We start from the raw sequence: 23,362 nt of genomic DNA on the forward strand, positions 1-23,362 counted from the left end.
TTGTAAACCCAGGCTGCATGCCCTCAGGGGAGCTATGCCCGGGAGGCCGAGAGAAAAACGCAGGAAGCGAAGGCCCTGCTAGGCCCTCAGTTTCCCTTTCTGGAAAAGGACGGGGGTGGGGTGGACTAGGTAACCTACCAGGTCCCCACAACTTAAATTCTGTCAGTTTAAAATCTCAGAGCTGAAAGAGCCCTTTCTGCCATTCCAGTCCGATGGACACATTCCAGATAAGGAAAATGAGGCCAGGCTAGGAGAGGTGTACTTTTCCAATGGACTACGCAGAAAAACACCTTTCCTCAAGGAACTCGTGTCCAGTATGGGGGAAATGTGCGTGTGTGCGTGCGTGTGTGTTCAGTCGCTCAGTCCTGTCTCTTCGCCATCCACAGAGGCCCGCATAAATAGCCACAACTTATAAGAGTGAAGGCTGAAGAAGTTACTGAGGAGCGGAGCAGAACTGACGCATTAGGAGGTAGTCTATGAGGATACACGGAGAATATTGGAGGCAGAGCAAATGTTTATAAACAATGCTCCTCAGGTTCAAGGACTGGTTCAAGGAGAAGTGGGTTGTCCTTTGTGGTTGAAGGAAGGTCAGGCCTCTTGAGAACAGCACTGCTTTTCTTCTGTGTGTGCCTGACACTGTGCTAAGCCCTTCTCATTCATCATCTCACTAAATCCTCAGGACAGCCTGGTTCCATAAATGGTTTTATCCCCATTGTACGGAGGAGGAAATTGAAGCTTAGAGAGCTTAAGAGACTTGCTCCAGATTTCATTTCAAATAGGGGCTCGTTTGCTGGGATTTAAAGCTGTTGCTCCTAACCACTGCCAGGCTGAGGCATGTGGCATGACTGGCAAGCAGTGATGGTTTCTGAGAGACCTGGACAGAGGCAGTGGCCACAGCAAAGGGGGAAAGAGAAAGAGAAGGATGAATTCAGGGGGTATTCCAAAATCGACACTTACTGAGGATCAGGCACTGTCTTAGGTGATTTCATGGATGGTATTTTCATTACCCTCATTCCAACCTTTCTAGATCTTCTGTTTATCCCCATTGACTTAGGTGGAGTTTGGGGCCTAGAGAAGTAACATCCTTGCCTGAGGTCTCAGAGCTCCTGAATGGCAGCAGCCAGTACCCTCCCCTGTGGCCTGATGTTTCTCTTATGACTCCACAGGGGTCTACCTGGTGACAGTGTATTCTGAGGGTGCACCTGCAATCAGCCTTCCAATATCCACTCTGCTCCTCTCCCCCCAAGACTTAATAGAATACTGTCAGCAAACGTGTTCAAAGGGGACCCAGTCTGCTTACGGTTTACAAGGGTAGCCCGTTTCCTACTCTATAGCCCAGAGGTGCTCTGGGAGACTGAATAATGGTCCTCTGAAGATATTCACTCCTCAGTCTCCAGAACCTGTTCCTGAATATGTTCCTGCACATGGCCAAAGGGACTTCACAGATATTCCTTATACATTCAGGAATTTGAGGTAGGGAGGTTATCCTGGGTTATCTGGGTAGGACCAATATAATCACAAAGGCCCTTGTAAAAAGGAGACAGGAGAGTCGGGGACAAAGAAAGTGATGTGACCGTGGGAGCAGAAGTCAGCTCAATGCGTCCAGGAGTCAAGGAGTGGAGGCAGAGGCTGGAAGCTGGAAGAGGCACGGAACAATTATCCCGTGTATTTTAGAAGGAACACAGCCTTAGCTTTTACTGCAGCCTGTAAAATCTGACTCTGACTTCTGACCTTCAGAACTGTAAGAGAATGCATTTGTGTTTTAAACCACTAAGGTGATGGTGATTTATTCCAGCAGTGATAAGGAGACTCATACAAGTGCAGTCTTAAATCATGTAAGTTCGGTGCACTACATTTTTCCAAGCCTCTTGGCACTGTCATAGTGCCATCCCTCTCAAAGGAACTGTCATTCAGTTTCTACGTATCATCTGTCCTTCTCTCCCACTAAATGCTGAACTCCATGAAGACAGGAGTTTTTTCTTATTCATCACGGTATCCCCAACCAGCACCTAGCCTGCTCCCTGACAAATAGTCAGCATTCAATAAAAGCTTGTTGAATGAATGCAGGATCAGATTTCATTGTCGTAATAGCCGGTGGAGTAGGTATTGCCTTTGCCTTTTAGAAATAGAGAAAATGAAGGTTGGAGTCGAGTCCAGACTCACACTCGCCTCTCCTGACTCCAGCTCCCAAGTGCTGCCGACAGTACCATGTCATTCAGAATCCCACGGGGACTCCAGATTGCATTCATTTTACCTGTACCGCCTCTGTCCTGGGCACTGTCAACTCACTGATAGAACTGATCTCATTCAGTCTTCATCACAATAGTGATTTTTAAAAAATATTTATTTGCTTATTTGGCTGTGCCGAGTCTTAGCTGTAGCACTCAGGATCTTTAATTGTGGCACATGAGATCTAGCTCCCTGACTAGAGATTGAACTTGCTTCCCCTCTATTGGGAGTGCAGAGTCTTAGCCACTGGACCACCGGGGAAGTCCCCACAGTAGTGATTTAAGCACTGTTTTCTCCACCACACAGAGGAGAAACAGAGTCTCAGGACTTTCTTTGATTAAATTTCACGTTACTCAAGTTTCCTCCCCAGAATTTCCACACTTGAATAGTAAGGTTGCATTTTGTCTGTTCACAGTGTATTTCAGTGATCACTCTTTCTTCATCTTGGCATTTTAGACCATAAAAATTCCTTCCCTCTTATCCAAGCTCTGTACCAGCCCTTCAGAAATTTTAATTGCCATTTCTCAGACCTTCTCTGAGAAGGCCTACAATACTGTGGCCACCTGATGTGAAGAACTGACTCATTTGAAAAGACCCTGATGCTGGGGAAAGATTGAAGGCAGGAGGAGAAGGGGACAACAGAGGATGAGAGGGTCAGATGGTATCACCGACTCAATGGACATGAGTTTAAGTAAACTCCAGAAGTTGGTGATGGACAGAGAGGCCGGGTCCATGGGGTCATAAAGAGTCGGAAACGACTTAGTGACTGAACTGAAGACCTTCTCTGTGCTCAATGAAAATGGACCAGAAATGCATATGTTTCTAGGTTGCCAACACATTGCTCTTTTATGGACCTTTTGGTCCTCAAACTATCAGTTAGTATTTTGCCTGTGTTCCTGTCTAGAACCATCTTGAGCTGAAGTTCTCAAGAAAGAGTCTACATTTAAATTCCAGGTCCTTTCCTTGGCCGCAAGCAGTAGCTTGAGTTTCTCAGTGTCACGGCACTTTGGAAGCTGACCCGTAGAGTCACTTTACCTTCTCATCATCAAAGATCAGCCACCAGTTTTTTAAATTTTATTTTTATTGAGGTGACATTGATTTATGTTTATATAAATCAATATAAAGTTTATATAAAACTTATAAAAGTTTCATGTGTACAACACTGGTTTCTTTTTTAATTTTGTTTTATTTTTGGCTACACTAAGTGGCGTATGGGATCTTATTTCCCTGACCAAGGGTGGAACCTGTGCCCCCTGCTGTGGAAGTACAGAATCTTAACCACTGGACAGCCAGGAGAGTCTTTCAGGCACCACTTCTTTGTCCACCTCCTCAGATTCATGAGAACCTCCTCGCTTCCTTCCCATCCCTACTCCCAGAATTTTGCGTCATCAGCAAACCTTGGGGAGTTCCTTACATGGACCCTTCCTCCATAGTAGTTTTACGTGTTAATTAAACAGCCCTTAGCCCTGTCTCTAAGCAAGAAACTCCTCTCAGAAATGTGCCATTTATCTCTAGCCTTTGTTTCCTGGCTCATTTCCAGGCTCAATAAAATTATGCCCTCATTCCCTCAGACTCTTTTTCTTTTCCCATAGAACAAGATTACACTTGAATGTATGCTCCTATTTATTCCCTTGTAATTTTTTTCCATAAACATTTACTGAGACGTTACTACGTCTCACAAAGCCCTCCCCACTCTTCCAAGTGTTTGTAAATGTTGGCTTAGTCTTTCTGCCACGATTTCACAATAATAGCTATCATTAATTAAAGGCTGTGTTGTGGGCAGCTGTGGTTTCTGCCAGCCTTGCATCCTTTTTCTTTCTCTGGGGACAACAACACAGAGAGAAACATAGCCAAGGCACATAGTTTTCTGGTGAAAGTTCAGTTTTAGACTACCTGGATCCAGCCATGCCTGAAGCTACTCCTTGGAATTTACAGTTTAAGAAGTGAATCAAAATAGAACGAAGATTTTTCCGGGTCCCAGGTTCCTTGGCTTCATTTGTTCTCTTTCCTGAACATGAGGCATAAGCATTATTTTGAATAGGAACCCCCGCTTTGTTCATTCTTTAAAGGACTCGTCTCCAAGCAAATAATTAGCAAAGCAATGCTCATCACTGAATTTACAGAAATAAATGAAGAGTTAATAAATCATCTAAACTTTTAGGTTCAGAAGTGGCAGAGATGAAAGGACTTTTGGGTGACTACAACTGAGTCCCAAATTTATATTTTTAGCCAATCCTTTTCCCCTGCTCTAAATCATATTTATGACTTCCTTCTCAACATCTAATCCCTAGATCTGCATTCCAAACATCTATTGCCCAGCCCTGAGTCTAGACTCAAGAGACCAACATTTGGAGAGAAACAGGAGTGGTCTGGCTTCCCTGATGCCCACCCTAGCATGTGTATCCTATCTGAGGACCCATTTCTTCCCTGAAGGATGTGCATCCCGCTCTGGAGAGACCCACATGGCTCTGATGTAATAGCCCCAACATTCAGATGCTAGAGATGCCCAAAGAGAATGGAAGGGGAGGGAGCACTTTTATAGTGCCTGCCAGCCTTGTTGCCTCCCTGCCTTCATCTCAGATATAACCACTTATTATTTAACATTCCTGATGTGCTTCCCAGTCTCTTACCCTTCTCTTAGCCAACTGCTTACCTTTGATTCTTTTCTACCCAATGGTCTAAAATCAGTGCTGTCCAATAGAACTTTCTGCAATGATGGAAACATTCTATTAATATATCTACGCTGTCCAACATGGCAGGCCCTAGCAACATGTGACTATGGAGCACTTACAAGGAAGCTAGTGTGACTAAGGAACTAAATATTTACTTTTATTTCATTTTAATTTAAATGTAAACCTGATTTGTTGTTTTTGTTTAGTCACTAAGTCGTGTCTGACTCTTGTGTGTGGACTGTAGCCCGCCAGGCTCCTCCATCCATGGGATTTCCCAGGCAAGAATACTGGAGTGGGTTGCCATTTCCTTCTCCAGGGGATCTCTCAACCCAGGGATGGAACCTGTGTCTCCTGCATTGGCAGGCAGATTCTTCACCACTGAGCCACATTAGAAGTCTTTAATTCCGACAGTGCAGAACTAGACATCACTCTACCGCATCACCCATCCATTCAGTTCAGTTCAGTTCAGTCGCTCAGTCGTGTCCGACTCTTTGCAGCCCCATGAATCACAGCATGCCAGGCCTCCCTGTCTATCACCAACTCCCAGAGTTCACTCAGACTCACGTCCATCGAGTCAGTGATGCCATCCAGCCATCTCACCCTCTGTCATCCCCTTCTCCTCCTGCCCCCAATCCCTCCCAGCGTCAGTCTTTTCCAATGAGTCAACTCTTTGCATTAGGTGGCCAAAGTATTGGAGTTTCCACTTTAGCATCAGTCCTTCCAAAGAACACCCAGGACTGATCTCCTTTAGAATGGACTGGTCAGAGGGCATCACCTATACCTGGGTTCATTTCTGTGGTCCCTGATCCACTCCTCTTGGGTCCAAGTAGTGACCCTTTTTCTCATCCCAGGCTTCTGACATTAACCTTCCCAGCCCCAGCCAAGTCATGACTTGATCCTGTTTGCCATTGAATCAAAAACCCATCTTCTGCCAAGTTGGTCAAAACCAAGGTAACTTGTTCTTTGGGGGAAAGACCTTGGTAACTGAGCTGCTATGGTGGTAAAGATGTGCTTTTGAAATCCTTCCACAGCTCAGAGCACACTGTGAAAGCAGATTTCCAAAGTGAGGGTTCTATGACCCACTTGGCTTAACATCACACAACCAAGGTACAGGAACCACAGACACAAAAGGAACCCTCTCCATCACCTCCTTCTCTGTTGTAGATGTCAAGCCCTAGTTCAAGCCAAGGAAAGAGAATTTGAAGAAAGAGAAGGTAGTGGGTAGGGTCAGATGCATGCCAGTGAAGGTTTAAGAGGAGTGAGGTCTGTGAGGGGCCTCTGAACTGGACCAGCTGGGAGGAGCCATTGTCCCTTGTGGCCTTGAGGGCAGTCCAGTGGTGGAAGCAGAGAATGGAGTATATGATGGATGCAGGCAGATGGAGATAGTAGATCCAGGCCACTCATCTTGAAGGCTTAGTATCAAAGGCAGGCAGTGAGGTATCAAAGGAAGAACGAGGACTGCTGGGTCCTTGGCTGATACTTTCTCATCTGCTAAATGAGTTTTGTTTTGTTTTGATAATAATAGGACAAGATAGATCACAGGTGCAAAAAAGAAAAGGCTTTATAAATTGCAAAATTCTGTGAAAATATAAGGCTCAAAAAAGGAGGGAATATGGCAGTTGCTAGAAGGGGCAAGGAGACAGAGAAAATTTGGGGGGGAATGGCTCTAATTTTAATATTGGGGAGATCATTACATATTAGGAGAAAAAAGGCGGGCTTCCCTGGTGGCACAGTGGATAAGAATCCACCTGCCAATGCAGGGGACACGGGTTCGATTCTTGGTCTGGAAGATTCCACATGCCTCGGGGCCACTAAGCCTGTGCATTGCAACTGCTGAGCCCATGAGCTGCAGCTACTGAAGCTCAAGTGCCTAGAACCTGTGCTCTGCAACAAGAGAAGCCACCGCCGCGAGAAGCCCACGCCCCACGAGGAAGAGTAGCCCCTGTTCACCGCAACGAGGGAAAGACCCAGCGCAGCCAAAATTTAAAAAAAGAAAAATTTTAAAGGAAGAGGCATGTGGAGAGGGAAAGATCAAAGGGGTAAAGGAGTATCATTGAACAAACCTATAGAGGATGTTTGCAGGGAAGAAATAAATGCATGTTTTTTTTAAGCTGGAGGGAAGGCTGATTAGAGAGAAGCTGGGTGGAGCTAAGAGTTGACAAATGTTTATCAGAGGCACCCTGCTTTATATTCCCAAGGGAATAATAAAAAGAATAACACGTCTTTATGCTGTGCAGAGGTTTATGGCTTATTAAGTGCTGTCACAGACATGACCGCATTTAATGACCCTGCCAGACAATCTTGGCTGTGTGGTGTTCTTAGCCTCGGTTCACAGCTGGGGAACCCAGGGCTTGGAGAAGTGTGGGACTGAGGTTACGCAGCCACACACTGGGATGGAAGCCCCTGATCCCAGGGCTATTTGTCTGGCCTGCATCCTTCCCTCAGTGCCCTCTCTAAACTGAAACCTGGCGCTTCCCCGAAGCTCCTGCCCTCACTGACTCACTGGGAGGGGCCTCTGTTCCTCTTTACTCCCTAGAGCCAGTTTCTGACCTTAAGACAACACCCTCTCTCTTCCCTTTGCCACCCTCTTCCCTAGCCTGTCCCTCCCTTTGGACTAAGCTGTTAGAATAAAGGCAGGGTTTGGAGCATATTAGAATGGCAGCCACTGCAGACCTGCCCTGCCACTCCCCACTCTGCCCCAGAGATTCCCAAGGGAAACAGGCACCCAGGGCAATGGCAGGAGGTGCAGGCTGTGCTTTGTTTTACTGGGCCTGCCCAGCACCCGGGGCTCTCTGATCAAGCTGGGATGGAGCCCAGGGCCCAGTCTGAAAGAGGGCCTCTCCCCAGCCCTCTGTTTTGAGCCTGTTTCTCCCTTCTGGTTAGTAGCTGCCTGCAGAAGCAAAGGCAAGTTTATTAAGGTGTGGGTGAAGGGAAGAGAGTCACATTCTGTGTGACTTTTTGATGCTTGGTGACCCCACTATGCATAAGTAAACCTGACCCAAGCATCATCCTGGAATCTGACCAATCAGATTAATATTCCCTCTTCTTAAGGTGGAGAGCTGAGAAGATGTGGCCAGGAGACTTTCCTTGGAGGGGAGGAGGGGAGGGCCTTTCTCTGCCAATGCATCTAGGCTAGAAACTTCCAGCCCTCATTCTCCTTCATCCCCTGACGTCGGTACCCCTCAACCCCAACTCCTCCACTGCCATTACCTGACTCTCCCAGACCCCTGCACAGCCTCCCCTGAAGGCTCTCCCTCTCGAGTCCACTACTTACTCAGCCCCTAGAGTGACTATTCTGCAATGGCAATGGGCTGAGTCATCTCCTTATTTCTGATCTTTCAATAAAGCTAATGACAAGGGACGCTGGTGAAAATGACAGAGTTCCAGGCGCCTAGACGGAGGCCTGGGGCCATCTGTATTTCTTATCTGGACAAATTCCACATAGAAATTTTTAGCCAGCCTATATTTGCTGGAGAGGCGGAATGAATTTTCAGCTCCCTCACCCACCCCCTTGGAGACCTTAAGGGACTCCTCATAATCTATAGGGAAAAGGCGTCCATCAGCCCTGCCTGCCCCCACAGCCCCCACTGTCCCTTCACCACCACCCCCATCATGAATTCTAAATTACTGCTGTTCTTCACATACCCTAAGATGACCTTCAATATTGCATATGTGAATCTGGGACTTCAATGGTTAAGAATCCACCTTCCAGTACAGGGACACAGGTTTGGTCCCAGATCAGGAAACTAAGGTCCCACATGCCGTGGGACAACGAAGCCTGCACACCACAACAAGAGAAGGCCGTGTACCTGGAGACAGTGAAGACCCAGTGCAGCCAAAAAAATTTTTACATGTGAATCCTATGGCCCTCAAATATGTCTTCCCACTTGCGAACTCTTATTCAACCTTCAGAACCCGATCGGCCCCTCAGTAAAGCCCTTTCTGACCCTCTCTGAGAGATCTGGCGGATTCCCCTTTTCTCTGTCATGTTACAGTGCCATCTGCATCTCCCTCTGCCACATAAACTGGACAGCCTCTCTGTGCTAAGGGCTAGCAGTCATTAGTAGTTACAGATAGATGACAGCTTGGATTAGAATGGAGAAAGTGGACAGAATTGAGAGGTAATCGGGAGGAACCCCAGTGTGATGTGCTGATGGGTGGGCTTTGGGGACCAAAGAAGTGAGCATCAGAGGACTCGACTCCTAGGTTACAGGCTGGTGAGCCCCCTCTCCTCCAGATGGGGAGTGCTTCAAAGGTGAAAACATGTCTTGTTTATCTCTTCATTCCCTGCCCCGTGCTGGCCTGGTTGGGGGAGTTTCTTCAGACCCGGGCAGGCCTGAGCCTGCTAGGAAAGCAGTATCAGGGGGTCCAGCCAGGAGGTGCGGGAAAGACAGAGGCGGAGCACAGAGCCAGGCCTGAGGAAGGGGGAGGCTTCCAGGCAAGGGGTCCTGGGATGTGCTCAAGAACTTTCATTACAAGCTGCCTCGGTCACTGGCTTTCTGTCCCAACCTGCTCTCCTCCCTTGATAAAAGGACCAATGCCCATTGGATATTGGAAGGTTTAGAGTTTGAAAACTAATTCTGAGACCTAATTCCACCTCTCTCCACCATCCCCTGGCCTTGGGAAGGTTGCTTCTTCTCTCTCTCCATCACTGCTCTGTCTTACTCACACACACACACACACACACACTGGCTGGCACACATAGATGTTCATTAAATGGCTATGGGCACCAACCAGGAGGGGTATCAGACAGTCCAGCCCAGAAGCGTTTATCGGAGGTGGTGTTTTAATCCTGACTGTGCCACTTACTTGCAGTGTGACCTTGGGCACTGAATTTGAGCCCTCCCGCCTTAGTTTCTCATCTGTTAACAGGACATAATAATAGTATCAACTTCATGGGTCTATTGTGCAGAATAAATGACACGGTATGTCAACTATGTCTGGGAAGTACCCAATAAATGTGAAGTATTATTGCTAGCATTTCTGGTCATGTAATTATTGATAATTTTATGTCTTAAATAAATAGAAACTTCTGGGTCACAGCCTGGTTGGCCTGGCACGGGGCCCAGGGCTGGAAAGGGGCCCAAAGTCTTGGGCATGGGAGTGGAAATGAAGTCAGGGACCCTGGGTCTTTGGCCTGGGGATTGGTAGCAGCCAGGGAAGGACGGGGAGGGGAGAGAGAAGAGAGAGAAAGGTGGGGGTACGGGGTGGAATTCGAGAAGAAATACAGCCAGAAAGAGAGAGTGAAAAAACACCACCACTGTGGCCAGGGAACCAGCTCTCAGTGAACAGAAACCCTGGAAACCGGTCTGGGCAGTCCTGGAGCCAGGTTGGGTCAGCTGGTGTGGCAGCCACAGGGAACAGGGCTGGCTTTGGGTGATGCCCGAGGCTTTCTCATTTGACCAGGGAGGCATGTAAGGGGCTCTCCAGGCCTGGCCTGTGACAGTCCCTTCCGGGTCTGGGAGAGAGAGAAAGACTGCTTCCGAGAAAACTGGGGCACACACTGTACTACAAAAGAGCGTAACCCATAAAGCCTTGCAGAGCTGGATTCCAAATTCTGATCAACAAGGGTGCCGAGACCATTCAAGTAGGAAAGGACAGTGTTTTCAATAAACAGTGCTGGGAAAACTCAATATCTACATGCAAGAGAGAGAACTTGGACCCTTAACGTTACACCGTATACCAAAATTAGCTCCAAATGGATCAAAGACCTAAACAGGAAAACCGGAACTGTAAAACTTTGACAGGATTTCCTTGGTGGTCCATTGGCTAAGAATCTGCCAACCAAGACAGGGGACACGAGTTCGATCCCTGGTCCAGGAAGATCCTTCATGCCACGGGGTAGCTAAGCCCATGTGCTAGAACTACTGAGCCAAAGCTCTAAAGCCCGTGCTCCACAAGAGAAGCCAGTGCAACGGGAAGCCCAAGCACAGCACCTAGAGAGTAGCCCCTGCTCACCGCAACTGGAGAAAAGACTGCACAGCAACGAAGACCCTGCGTGGCCAAAAACAAATAAAACTTTTTAAAAAACTAGCTCTTACAAAGGTAATTGGTATATCAAGACCCACAAAATGTGGGCCTCTTCAGGGGTCTGGTGGTTGTTCAGTCACTAAGTCGTGTCGGACCCTTTGCGATCCCAGGGACTGCAGGCTTCCCTGTCCTTCACTATCTCCTGGAGTTTGCTCAAATTCATGTCCACAGTTGGTGATGCTAGCTAACCATCTCAACATCTGCTGGCCTCTTCTCTTTTTGCCTTCAATCTTTCCCAGCATCAGAATCTTTTCCAATGAGTCAGCTCTTCGTATCAGCTGGCCAAAGTATTGGAACCTCAGCTTTCACCGCAGTCCTTCCACTGAATATTCATTGGATTTCAGATTTCAGCTGCTTATTGCAAAATTCAGGTTTAAATTGAAGACAGGGAAAACCACTAGACCATTCAGGTATGATCTAAATCAAATCCCTTATGATTATACAGTGGAGGTGATGAACAGATTCAGGGGCCTGGCTCATGTCACAGATCTAAACCCAAGCCAGCCTGCACCTATGGGTAGCACCTCTTAGTTAAGGAAACCTCACATACACATCAAAATCTTCCAGCTCAGCTGTGTCTAGTTATGTTACCTGGAAAATAAGACCTGCTGGCCTCATTAGAAACTTCCTGACCTCTCAGCCAATCACATCCTGCTTCAGCACTGCCTCTGTTGACACTTTATAAAACTCACTCTTGCTTAAAATCTCTCAGGAAGGATGCCCCAGTGCAATAGGCATTATACTCCCTAATCTATTGATTATTTTCCTTTGAATAAAGGACAGCAAACTCACTACTAAATTGTATTATTTTTGTCATTTGACATCTCCTAGAAGAAAACAGAAAAATCTTCAGCAGTGCTTTCTTGGTTATGACACCAAAAGCACAAGACAAAAAGGAAAAACAACAAAAAAAGATAAATTGGCATCCCTCAAAATGAAAAACTTTGGTGGATGAAAGGATACTATCAAAAGAGTGAGAAGACACAACAAGAGAAGCTTGAGCACCGCAACGAAGAGTAGCCCTGCTCACCAAAAGTAGAGAAAGCCCAAGTGCAGCAATAAAGACACAGCACAGCCAAAAATAAAGAAAGAAATAAGTGGGGGAAAAGAAAAGACCCAGTGCAGCCAAATGAATAAATAAAAAAAATATTTTTTTTAAAAAACAGAAAAAGTAAAAAGACAACCCACAGATTGGGAGAAAATATTTACAAACGATGTGCCTGATAAGGAAGTAATATCCAGAATATATAGAGGGCAACTAAAATTCAATAAAACAACCCAATTCAAAAATAGGCAAAGGATTTGAAAAGACATTTCTAAAAGAAAGAAGGTAAACAGACGGCCAAATAAACACATGGCAAGATGCTCAACATCAGTAATCATTCAATCAGTTCAGTTCAGTTCAGTTCAGTCGCTCAGTTGTGTCTGACTCTTTGCAACCCCATGGATTGCAGCACGCCAGGCTTTCCTGTCCATCACCAACTCCTGGAGCTTACTCAAACTCATGTCCATTGAGTCGGTGATCCCATCCAATCATCTCATCCTCTATCATCCCTTTCTCCTCCTGCCTTCAATCTTTCCCAGCATCAGGGTCTTTTAAAATGAGTTGGTTCTTTGCATCAGGTGGCCAAAGTAATGGAGTTTCAGCTTTAGCATCAGTCGTCCCTGAATATTCAGGACTGATTTCCTTTAGGATGGACTGGTTGTTGGATCTCCTTGCAGTCCAAGGGACGCTCAAGAGTCTTCTCCAATACCACAGTTCAAAAGCATCAATTCTTCAGCACTCAGCTTTCTTTATAGTCAACTCTCACATCCATACATGACTACTGGAAAAACCATAGGTTTGACTAGATGGATCTTTGTTGGCAAAATATTGTCTCTGCTTTTTAATATGCCATCTAGGTTAGTCATAGCTTTTCTTCCAAAGAGCAAGTGTCTTTTAATTTCATGGCTGCAGTCACCATCTGCAATGATTTTGAAGCCCCCCAAAATAAAGTCTGCCACTGTTTCCACTGTTTCCCCATCAATTTCCCATGACGTGATGGGACCAGATGCCATGATCTTCGTTTTCTGAAAGTTGAGTTTTAAGCCAACTTTTTCACTCTCCTGTTTCACTTTTATCAAGAGGCTCTTTAGTTCTCTTTCCCTTTCTACCATAAGGATGGTGTCATCTGCATATCTAAGGCTATTAATATTTCTCCTGGCAATCTTGATTCCAGCTTGTGCTTCATCCAGCCTGGCATTTCGTGTGATATACTCTGCATAAAAGTTAAATAAGCAGGGTGACAATATACAGCCTTAATGTATTCTTTTCCCGATTTGGAACCAGTCTGTTGTTCCATGTCCAGTTCTAACTGTTGCTTCTTGACCTGCACAAAGATTTTTCAGGAGGCAGGTCAGGTGGTCTGGTATTCCTATCTCTTTCAGAATTTTCCACAGTTTGTTGTGATCCACATAGTCAAAGGTTTGGCATAGTCAATAAAGCAGAAATAGATGTTTTTCTGCAACTCTCATGCTTTTTCATTGACAATTTGATCTCTGGTTCCTCTACCTTCTCTAAATCTTTAAATCCAGCTTGAACATTTGGAATTTCACAGTTCAAGTACTGTTGAAGCCTGGCTTGGAGAATTCTGAGCATTACTTTGCTAGCATGTGAGATGAGTACAATTGTGTGGTAGTTTGAACATTCTTGGTTTCCCTCATAGCTCAGTTGGTAAAGAATCTGCCTGCAATGCCAGAGACCCTTGTTTGATTCCTGGCTTGGGAAGATCCGCTGGAGAATAGAAAGGCTACCCACTCCAGTATTCTTGGGCTTCCCTTGTGGCTCAGCTGGTAAAGAATCTACCTGCAATGCAGGAGACCTGGGTTCGATTCCTGGGTTGGGAAGATCCCCTGGAGAAGAGAAAGGCTACCCACTCCAGTATGCTGGCCTGGAGAATTCCAGGGACTGCACAGTCCATGGGGCCACAAAGAGTCAGACACAATGGAGCGACTTTCACTTTCACTTGAACATTCTTTGGCCTTGCCTTTTTTTGGGATTGGAATGAAAATTGACCTTTTCCAGTCCTGTGGCCACTGCTGAGTTTTCCAAATTTGCTGACATATGGAATGCAGCACTTTAACACATCTTTAAAGATCCATTAATATAACTGCAAAGAATATTCTGCAAAGTATATAATCAATCTGATTTCAGTATTGACCGTTTGGTGATGTTCATGTGTAGAGTCTTCTCTTGTGTTGTTGAATGAGGGTGTTTGCTATGACCAGTGCATTCTCTTGGCAAAACTCTGTCAACCTTTGACCTGCTTTGTTTTGTACTCCAAGGCCATATTTGCCTGTTATTCTAGGTACCTCTTTACTTCCTACTTTTGCATTCCAGTCCCCTATAATGAAAAGGATATCTTTGGGGAGTGTTAGTTCAAAAACAGGGAAGGCAATGGCACCCCACTCCAGTATTCTTGCCTTGAAAATCCCATGGACGGAGGAGCCTGGTGGGCTGCAGTCCGTGGGGTTGCGAAGAGTTGGATACGACTGAGAGACTTCACTTTCACTTTTCACTTTCATGCATTGGAGAAGGAAATGGCAACCCACTCCAGTGTTCTTGCCTGGAGAATCCCAGGGACGGGGGAGCCCGGTGGGCTGCCGTCTATGGGGTTGCACAGAGTCGGACATGATTGAAGCGACTTAGCAGCAGCAGCAGCAGCAGCAGCAGCAGAAATAGAAGGTCTTAAGAAAACGCAAATTAGAGCCACAATGAGATAAACACTACACACATATAGGATGGCTATAATAAAACAAGGCAAAACAGAAAATGAATGTTGATGAGGCCATGAAAACTTTAGAAACTTTGTATATTGCTGGTAGGGGATGGAAAATGCAGCAGACATGGAAAATAGTTAAGCATATTATTATTTTATGTTCCAGCAATTCCACTAATTGGTCTATATACCCAAACCAATTGAAAAGAGGAATTCAGATGACTGCTTGTATACTAATGTTACAGCAACATTATACACGTTAGCTAAAATGTGGAAACAAGCCAAATGTTCATCAACAGATGAATGAGTGAACAAAACGTGGTATATCCCTACAAGAGAATAGGGACGTGTGTGCACATGCTAAGCCCTTTCAGTCGTGTCTGACTCTGCGACCTCATGGACTGTAGCCTGCCAGGCTCCTCTGTCCGTGGGATTCTCCAGGCAAGAATACTGGAGTGGGTTTCCATGCCCTCCTCCAGGGGATTTTCCCAACCCAGGGATTGACTCAGAATCTCTTAGGTCTCCTTCATTGGCAGGTGGGTTCTTTACCACCCAGGAAGCCCAGAATAGGGATACTTTTTCATTAAAATGGTGAAAATGGTAAATTTTATGTTTTGTATGTTTTATCACTATTTTAAAAAACCTGTGCTCCATCACATACGAAGAGATTTCCCTGATCTTAGGCCAGTCAGTTAACTGCTTTGGCCTCAGTTTCCTTATTGATGTGTCAGTTCAGTTCAGTTGCTTAGTCGTGTCCGACTCTGCAACCCCATGAATCGCAGCACGCCAGGCCTCCCTGTCCATCACCAACTCCTGGAGTTCACACAAACTCACGTCCATCCAGTCGGTGATGCCATCCAGCCATCTCATCCTCTGTCATCCCCTTCTCCTCCTGCCCTCAATCCCTCCCAACGTCAGTCTTTTCCAATGAGTCAACTCTTCGCATGAGGTCGCCAAAGTACTGGAGTTTCAGTTTCAGCATCAGTCCTTCCAATGAACACCCAGGACTGATTTCCTTTAGAATAGACTGGTTGGATCTCCTTGCAGTCCAAGGGACGCTCAAGAGTTTTCCAACACCACAGTTCAAAAGCATCAATTCTTCGGCACTCAGCTTTCTTCACAGTCCGACTCTCACATCCATACATGACTTCTGGAAAAACCATAACCTTGACTAGATGGACCTTTGTTGGCAAAGTAATGTCTCTGCTTTTGAATATGCTATCTAGGTTGGTCATAACTTTCCTTAGAAGGAGTAAACGTCTTTTAATTTCATGGCTGCAGTCACCATCTGCAGTGATTTTGGAGCCCAAAAAAATAAAGTCTGACACTGTTTCTACTGTTTCCCCATCTATTTGCCATGAAGTGATGGGACCAGATGCCATGATCTTTGTTTTCTGAATGTTGAGCTTTAAGCCAACTTTTTCACTCTCCTCTTTCACTTTCATCAAGAGGCTTTTGAGTTCCTCTTCACTTTCTGCCTTAAGGGTGGTGTCATCAGCATATCTGAGGTTACTGATATTTCTCCCGGTAATCTTGATTCCAGCTTGTGCTTCTTCCAGCCCAGCGTTTCTCATGATGTACTCTGCATATAAATTAAATAAGCAGGGTGACAATATACAGTCTTTACGTACTCCTTTTCCTATTTGGAATCAGTCTGTTGTTCCATGTCCAGTTCTAGCTGTTGCTTCCTGACCTGCATACAGATTTCTCAAAAGGCAGGTCAGGTGGTCTGATTACCATTTCTCTCAGAATTTTCCAGTTTATTGTGATCCACACAGTCAAAGGCTTTGGCATAGTCAATAAAGCAGAAATAGATGTTTTTCTGGAACTCTCTTGCTTTTTCCATGATCCAGCTGATGTTGGCAATTTGATCTCTGGTTTCTCTGCCTTTTGTAAATCCAGCTTGAACATCAGGAAGTTCACAGTTCACATATTGCTGAAGCCTGGCCTGGAGAATTTTGAGCATTACTTTACTAGCATGTGAGATGAGTGCAATTGTGTGGTAGTTTGAGCATTCTTTGGCATTGCCTTTCTTTGGGATTGGAATGAAAACTGATCTTTTCCAGTCCTGTGGCCACTGCTGAGTTTTCCAAATTTGCTGACATATTGAGTGCAGCACTTTCACAGCATCATCTTTCAGGATCTGAAATAGCTCTACTGGAATTCCATCACCTCCACTAGCTTTGTTCGTAGTGATGCTTTCTAAGGCCCACTTGACTTCACATGCCAGGATGTCTGGCTCTAGGTGAGTGATCACACCATCATGATTATCCGGGTCATGAAGATCTTTTTTGTGCAGTCCTTCTGTGTATTCTTGCCATCTCTTCTTAATATCTTCTGCTTCTGTTATACCATTTCTGTCCTTTATCGAGCCCATCTTTGCATGAAATGTTCCCTTAGTATCTCTAATTTTCTTGAAGAGATCTCTAATCTTTCCCATTCTGTTGTTTTCCTCTATTTCTCTGCACTGATCGCTGAGGAAGGCTTTCTTATCTCTTCTTGCTATTCTCTGGAACTCTGCATTCAGATGCTTGTATCTTTCCTTTTCTCCTTTGCTTTTCATTTCTCTTCTTTTCACAGCTATTTGTAAGGCCTCCCCAGACAGCCATTTTGCTTTTTTGCATTTCTTTTCCATGGGGATGGTCTTGATCCCTGTCTCCTGTACAATGTCACAAACCTCATTCCATAGTTCATCAGGCACTCTATCTATCAGATCTAGTCCCTTAAATCTATTTCTCACTTCCACTGTATAATCATAAGGGATTTGATTTAGGTCATACCTGAATGGTCTAGCGGTTTTCCCTACTTTCTTCAATTTAAGTCTGAATTTGGCAATAAGGAGTTCATGATCTGAGGCACAGTCAGCTCCCAGTCTTGTTTTTGCTGACTGTATAGAGCTTCTCCATCTTTGGCTGCAAAGAATATAATCAATCTTATTTCAGTGTTGACCATCTGGTGATGTCCATGTGCATTGATGTGTGCTACGTGCTAAATCACTTCAGTCATGTCCAACTCCATGCGACCCTATGGAATGTAGCCCACCAGGTGGAATAATAATCAAACAGGTTAAATGATATCAGATAATTGTTACACCTGGGGCATAGTATATGCTCAGATGTTCTCTTCCCTATTGCCACATCCAAATAAATATAGTTTAATTTCTCCCTTTGGTTATAAAATGAACACACACTCATTGTGAAAACATTCTTCTCAGACAATATCCAATAGAGAGAAGCGAGTTTCATAATCAAGTTAATTTACTAACTTTTTTTGGCTGCAATGGGTCTTAGTTGTGGCATGCAAAATTTCCCTTGCATCATGTTGGATGTTTTGTTGCAGCTCATGGGCTTTATTTGGGGCACATGTGCTCAGTAGTTTGGCAACTGGGCTTAGTTGCTCCTTTCTTGGTTTCCCAACCAGGGTTCGAACCCTCATCCCCTGCACTGAAAGGCAGATTCTTAACCACTGGACCACCAGGGAAGTCACAGTAATAATTTTTGAAACGTTCAATGAAATTTATTAATAATATCTTGATTTTTTTAGAAGTCTATTTGATTTAATTTCAACTAGTTGTGCTAGTTTCCACTGTACAGCAAAGTGATTCAGTTTTACATATGTATACATTCTTTTTATATTCTTTTCCCTTATGGGTCATCACAGGATACTGAATATAATTTCCTGCACTATACCGTGCATGCATGCTTAGTCACTTCCGTCGTGTCCGACTCTGCAGCCCTATGGACAGTACCCTGCCAGGCTCCTCTGTCCATGGAATTCTCTAGGCAAGAATACTGGAGTGGGTAGCCACGCCCTCCTCCTAGGGATACTAGTTTGCATCTGTTAATCCCAAACTCCTAATCCATCCCTTGCCTGCCTCTCCTCCCTCGTCAACCACATATCTGTTCTTTATGTCTGTGAGTCTGTTTTTGTTTCACAGATAAGTTCATTTGTGTCATATTTTAGATTCCACATATAAGTGATATCATATGATATTTGTCTTTCTCTTTATGACTTAACAGTCTCTAGGTCTAACCATGTTACTGCAAATGGCATTATTTCATAATAATAAGGCTAAGCAGTAGTCCGAAAATCCCATGGATGGAGGAGCCTGGAAGGCTGCAGTCCATGGGGTCGCGAAGAGTGGGACACGACTGAGTGACTTCACTTTCACTTTTCACTTTCACGCATTGGAGAAGGCAATAGCAACCCACTCCAGTGTTCTTGCCTGGAGAATCCCAGGGACGGGGGAGCCTGGTGGGCTGCCATCTATGGGGTCGCACAGAGTTGGACACGACTGAAGCGACTTAGCAGCAGTAGTCAATTATGCATACGTATCATATCTTTCTTTATCCATTCTTCTGTGAATGGGCTTTTTTCTTTTTAAGAAGGTTTATTAATTTTATTTTTTAAACTTAAAGTATAATTTATTTACAATATTATATTAGTTTCAGTTGTACAACATAGTGATTCAATATTTTTATAGATTATACTTCAAGTAAAGTTTTATAAAATATTGGCTATATTTCCTGTGATGTACAATATATCTGTATATCTTATTCATTTTATACATAACAATTTTACCTCTTAATCCCCTACCCCTACCTTGCCCCTCCTCCCTTTCCTCTCCCCAGTGGTAACCACAAGTTTGTTCTCGATATTTGTAAGTCTGTTTCTGTTACATTTATTTGTTTGTTTTATTTTTTAGATTCCACATATAAATGATAAGTATTTGTCTCCCTCTGACTTACTCCACTAAACATAATACCTCCGGGTCCATCCATGTTGTTGCAAATGGCAAAATTTCATTCTTAGTTTCTTCCATGTTATGTTGTAAATGGGGCTTCTGTGAACATAAAGGTGTTTTTATCTTCTTGAATTATAGTTTTGTCTGGATATATACTGAATAGTGGGATTGCTGGATCATATGGCAACCCTATTTCTAGTTTTTTGGGGAATCTCCATACTATTTTCACAGTGGCTGCATCAACCTACATTGCAACCTACAATTGAGGTTGTAGGAGGGTTCCCTTTTTCCCACACCTTGTCTAGCATTTGTTATAATAACTTTATTATTAAGTAAATGGCATTCTGCTGGTACAACAAAAAATTATAATATAAACACATCTTAAAATAAAATATAAAGCATAACAGGAAAGCACAGTCAACAACACAATAATCTATCAATATAACCACACCCTAAAATTTTAAACAAGCTCAGAATGGCAGGTGTGACCGGATATTTTTGTTGTTGGAGACAAAGTCTAGTGGTGGTAGGGGTTGGAGGAGACAAGAAGTAATCAGTAAGATATATATTTTTCTTTCAAACAGAAAATGGGATCCTTTTCCACATGGCATGGTGAAGTTTTTTTTTCCACACCACAAAATATCTTCCTGACATCCTTATTGACTTTTAAAATATATTACTTAAAGTATTTCTTAAGATGAAGTGAAGTGAAAGTCTCTCAGTCATATCTGACTCTTTGTAACCCTATGGACTGTAGCCTGTCAGGCTCCTCTGTCCTTGGAATTCTCCAGGCAAGAACGCCGAAGTGGGCAGCCGTTCCCTTCTCCAGGGGATCTTCCCAACCCAGGGATTGAACCCAGGTCTCCTGCACTGCAGGCAGATTCTTTACTGTCTGAGCCACCAGGCAGCCCAAGAACACTGGAGTGGGTGGCCTATCCCTTCTCCAGGGGATCTTCCCAATCCAGGAATCAAACCAGGGTCTCCTGCATTGCAGGTAGATTCTTTACCAGCTGAACTACCAGGGAAGCCCATTTCTTAACATAGGTGTGTATTTTGCCAATTCCATGGGTACCTGATGTGGGTACACTGAGAGGTACTAGGATTTTTTTCAGCTTCTGTTCACACAGTGAGGGCGTGACCTCTCTGCAAGACAGGGTCTGTCAAAGTATCCTCTGCAGGGCACTGTTCATCTGTAAGCTTCATATACAAGAATTCTACGAGAACCAATATAGATTTTGGTACGGTATCTCACCAGAGAAGGCAATGGCACCCCACTCCAGTACTCTTGCCTGGAAAATCCCATGGATGGAGGACTCTGGTAGGCTGCAGTCCATGGGGTCGCTGAGGGTTAGACACTACTGAACGACTGAACGACTTCACTTTCATGCATTGGAGAAGGAAATGGCAACCCACTCCAGTGTTCTTGCCTGGAGAATCCCAGGGATGGGGCAGCCTGGTGGGCTGCCATCTGTGGGGTTGCACAGAGTCGGACACGACTGAAGTGACTTAGTAGCAGCAGCAGCAGGGTATCTCACACAGGTCCAGAATTGGCTGATTTTGTTTAATCCGGTTGTCTTAATTATGACCACTGAATACCGTAGCCACATAACCAGAGGATCACAGCTCCTTGAAAAGCACCTGAGTAGGTCATTGTGTGCAGAACACTGCTGGACAACGCTCCAATAGACGTTTACCTGACACTGCCCTATTGGAGGGCAATATGGGGCAAGAATCACAAAGACAAGTGTCTCTTCGACTAGGAATCCCACTACTAGCAATCTCTCCTTAGGAAATGTTGAAAAGAAAACCTTACACTGAAGTGCTACCAACAAGACCAAAATACTGGCTGTATCCTATGTTAAAGTTGCAAATGGGAGGTGTAAGGTGAGATAGGGGACTTCCCCGATGGCTTAGTGGGTAAAAAAAATTGCCTGCAGTGCAGGAGACTCGGGTTCGATTCCTGGGTTGGGAAATCCCCTAGAGGAGGAAATGGCAACCCACTCCAGTATTCTTGCCTGGGAAATCCCATGGACAGAGGAGCCTGGTGGGCTACAGCCCGTGGGGTCGTAAGGTGAGGTAGAAGCGTTCTCTTGGAGGTGACTAAGTACATATGGAATGAAAAAAAATGGTTATCAGTGTGTTTGAACTGCCTGAAGAATTTTAAAAACAGATTCCAAAGCTTTACTCCATTTGTGTGAAAACCAGCCTCTGCCTAAGCCACTAGGCTCCTGCCTCCACATCCCCCACCAGCCATTTCCAGTGTCCCAGTCTCTCTGCTTCCAGAGTCCAGAGAGAGGAACTCTGGTTGGAGGACATTCTTTTGTGCCAAGTCATAGGTTACTGGCCAACCTTTGCAATCAGCTGCTCTGGGGTTAATGCCCAGCCCAGATCCAACCGGCTGTAGATGGTTGAGCAGAATAGTGCAAAACACAGTCCCCAGGCCCACCTGTTTCCCTCTCCTCAACAGGGCTTTTGCAGAGGACAGGTCACCTGGGTTGCAAGGGCAATCATGAAAATATGGATCTCTTGGGGGGGAAAGTAGATTATGCAATTCCCAGTTTCCAGTTGACAAGAAATCAGGCTGAATCTTTGGCTTGGGTCAGAGTAGAGAATCTCAGTGAACAAGCCTGCCTTTCTGGGCCAAGTGCTCTGACAGAGAGGAAGAAATATTCCATAGCCATTTCATAAATGACCACTGAGACAATTAGCAAGCATAACCTCCAGTAGCATGGACTCTGGCCTCCCACCAATTTCAGAAAGTGGCACTCACGTCAGGGTTTGAAAGTAGCACTTTCTCAAATTATTTTAGCAAATTAGCAGTTTGGTGTATCATACTCAGCTTCAGCAATCCATGCCAACCTCATCCTGCTCAGAGAAAGCCATACTCAGTCCTTTCAAAGCAGATAATGTAATGTCGCTTCTTGCTGAAGTTTGGCCGGTGCATAGGGTTAACTGAGGAGAGGCCTCAGAGATGGAGCTGCCAGAGATGGATCCAAAAGAAGAAGCTGAATGTCCAGGGAAGCAAGACAAAAGACGAGACCCAGGGAAATTGAAGCTGCCCTCCCTCCTGTAGAAATTCAAGGTCAGTGAACTTCTTATTCTGCTGTCTAATACAAGAGCCACTGACCATGGGTAGCCATTAATTTAATTTCTTTCTTTCTTTTTTTGGCTGCACCATGTGACTTGTGGAATTCTAGTTCCCCGCCCAGGGATTGAACCTGTGCCCTCAGCAGTGAAAGCATGGATTCCTATCCCCTGGACCTGCAGAGAATTCCCTTGGGTTAATTTCAATGAACTGCAATAATAAATTCAGCTGCCTAGTGGCACTAGCCACATTCAAGGGCACAACAGCCACACAGGTCTCGAGGCTGTGGTATTCATGCAACTCCTGCAGAAAGTTTGGGTGGACAGAACTATAGAGAAAGCCGTCTTCCCGTCCCTCTACCCTCCTGCCAAATGTTGGTCACACTGCGCCTGCCCTGTGGGGACAGACAGCACAAAACCAGTTTGGAAATCTCTTGATGGTTTAGCATTTGTGTCTGGAGAGCTACAGAGCCACAGCCATGGAATAAAGCTCTTCTGAGGACAGTTGCATCACTTGCTAAGTCACCACTGGCAGGTTTCTTAGATGGAAAACTTCAAGGTTTTCTCTCACTTTGCAGAGAGTTAAGATTCCATTAGGTCCTCTTTTTCCTTCTTGATTATTATTATTATTATTTTAGCAATGCAGCCAATAGTTGTCTTGCCTGGAGAATCCCATGAACAGAGGAGCCTGGGAGCCTACAGTCCATGCGGTCCCAAAGAGTTGGACACAACTGAAGCGACCTAGCATGCACACACGCCCCCATAAGGGAGAGGACCCTTGAAAGGGATGACCAGTCCAGGGTTCCACAATGCCAGTAAGGTTTGGGGAAAACAGGAAACGTTGG

This window comes from Budorcas taxicolor, chromosome 8 (genome assembly GCF_023091745.1).
Source record: "Budorcas taxicolor isolate Tak-1 chromosome 8, Takin1.1, whole genome shotgun sequence".
Taxonomy (NCBI): domain Eukaryota; kingdom Metazoa; phylum Chordata; class Mammalia; order Artiodactyla; family Bovidae; genus Budorcas; species Budorcas taxicolor.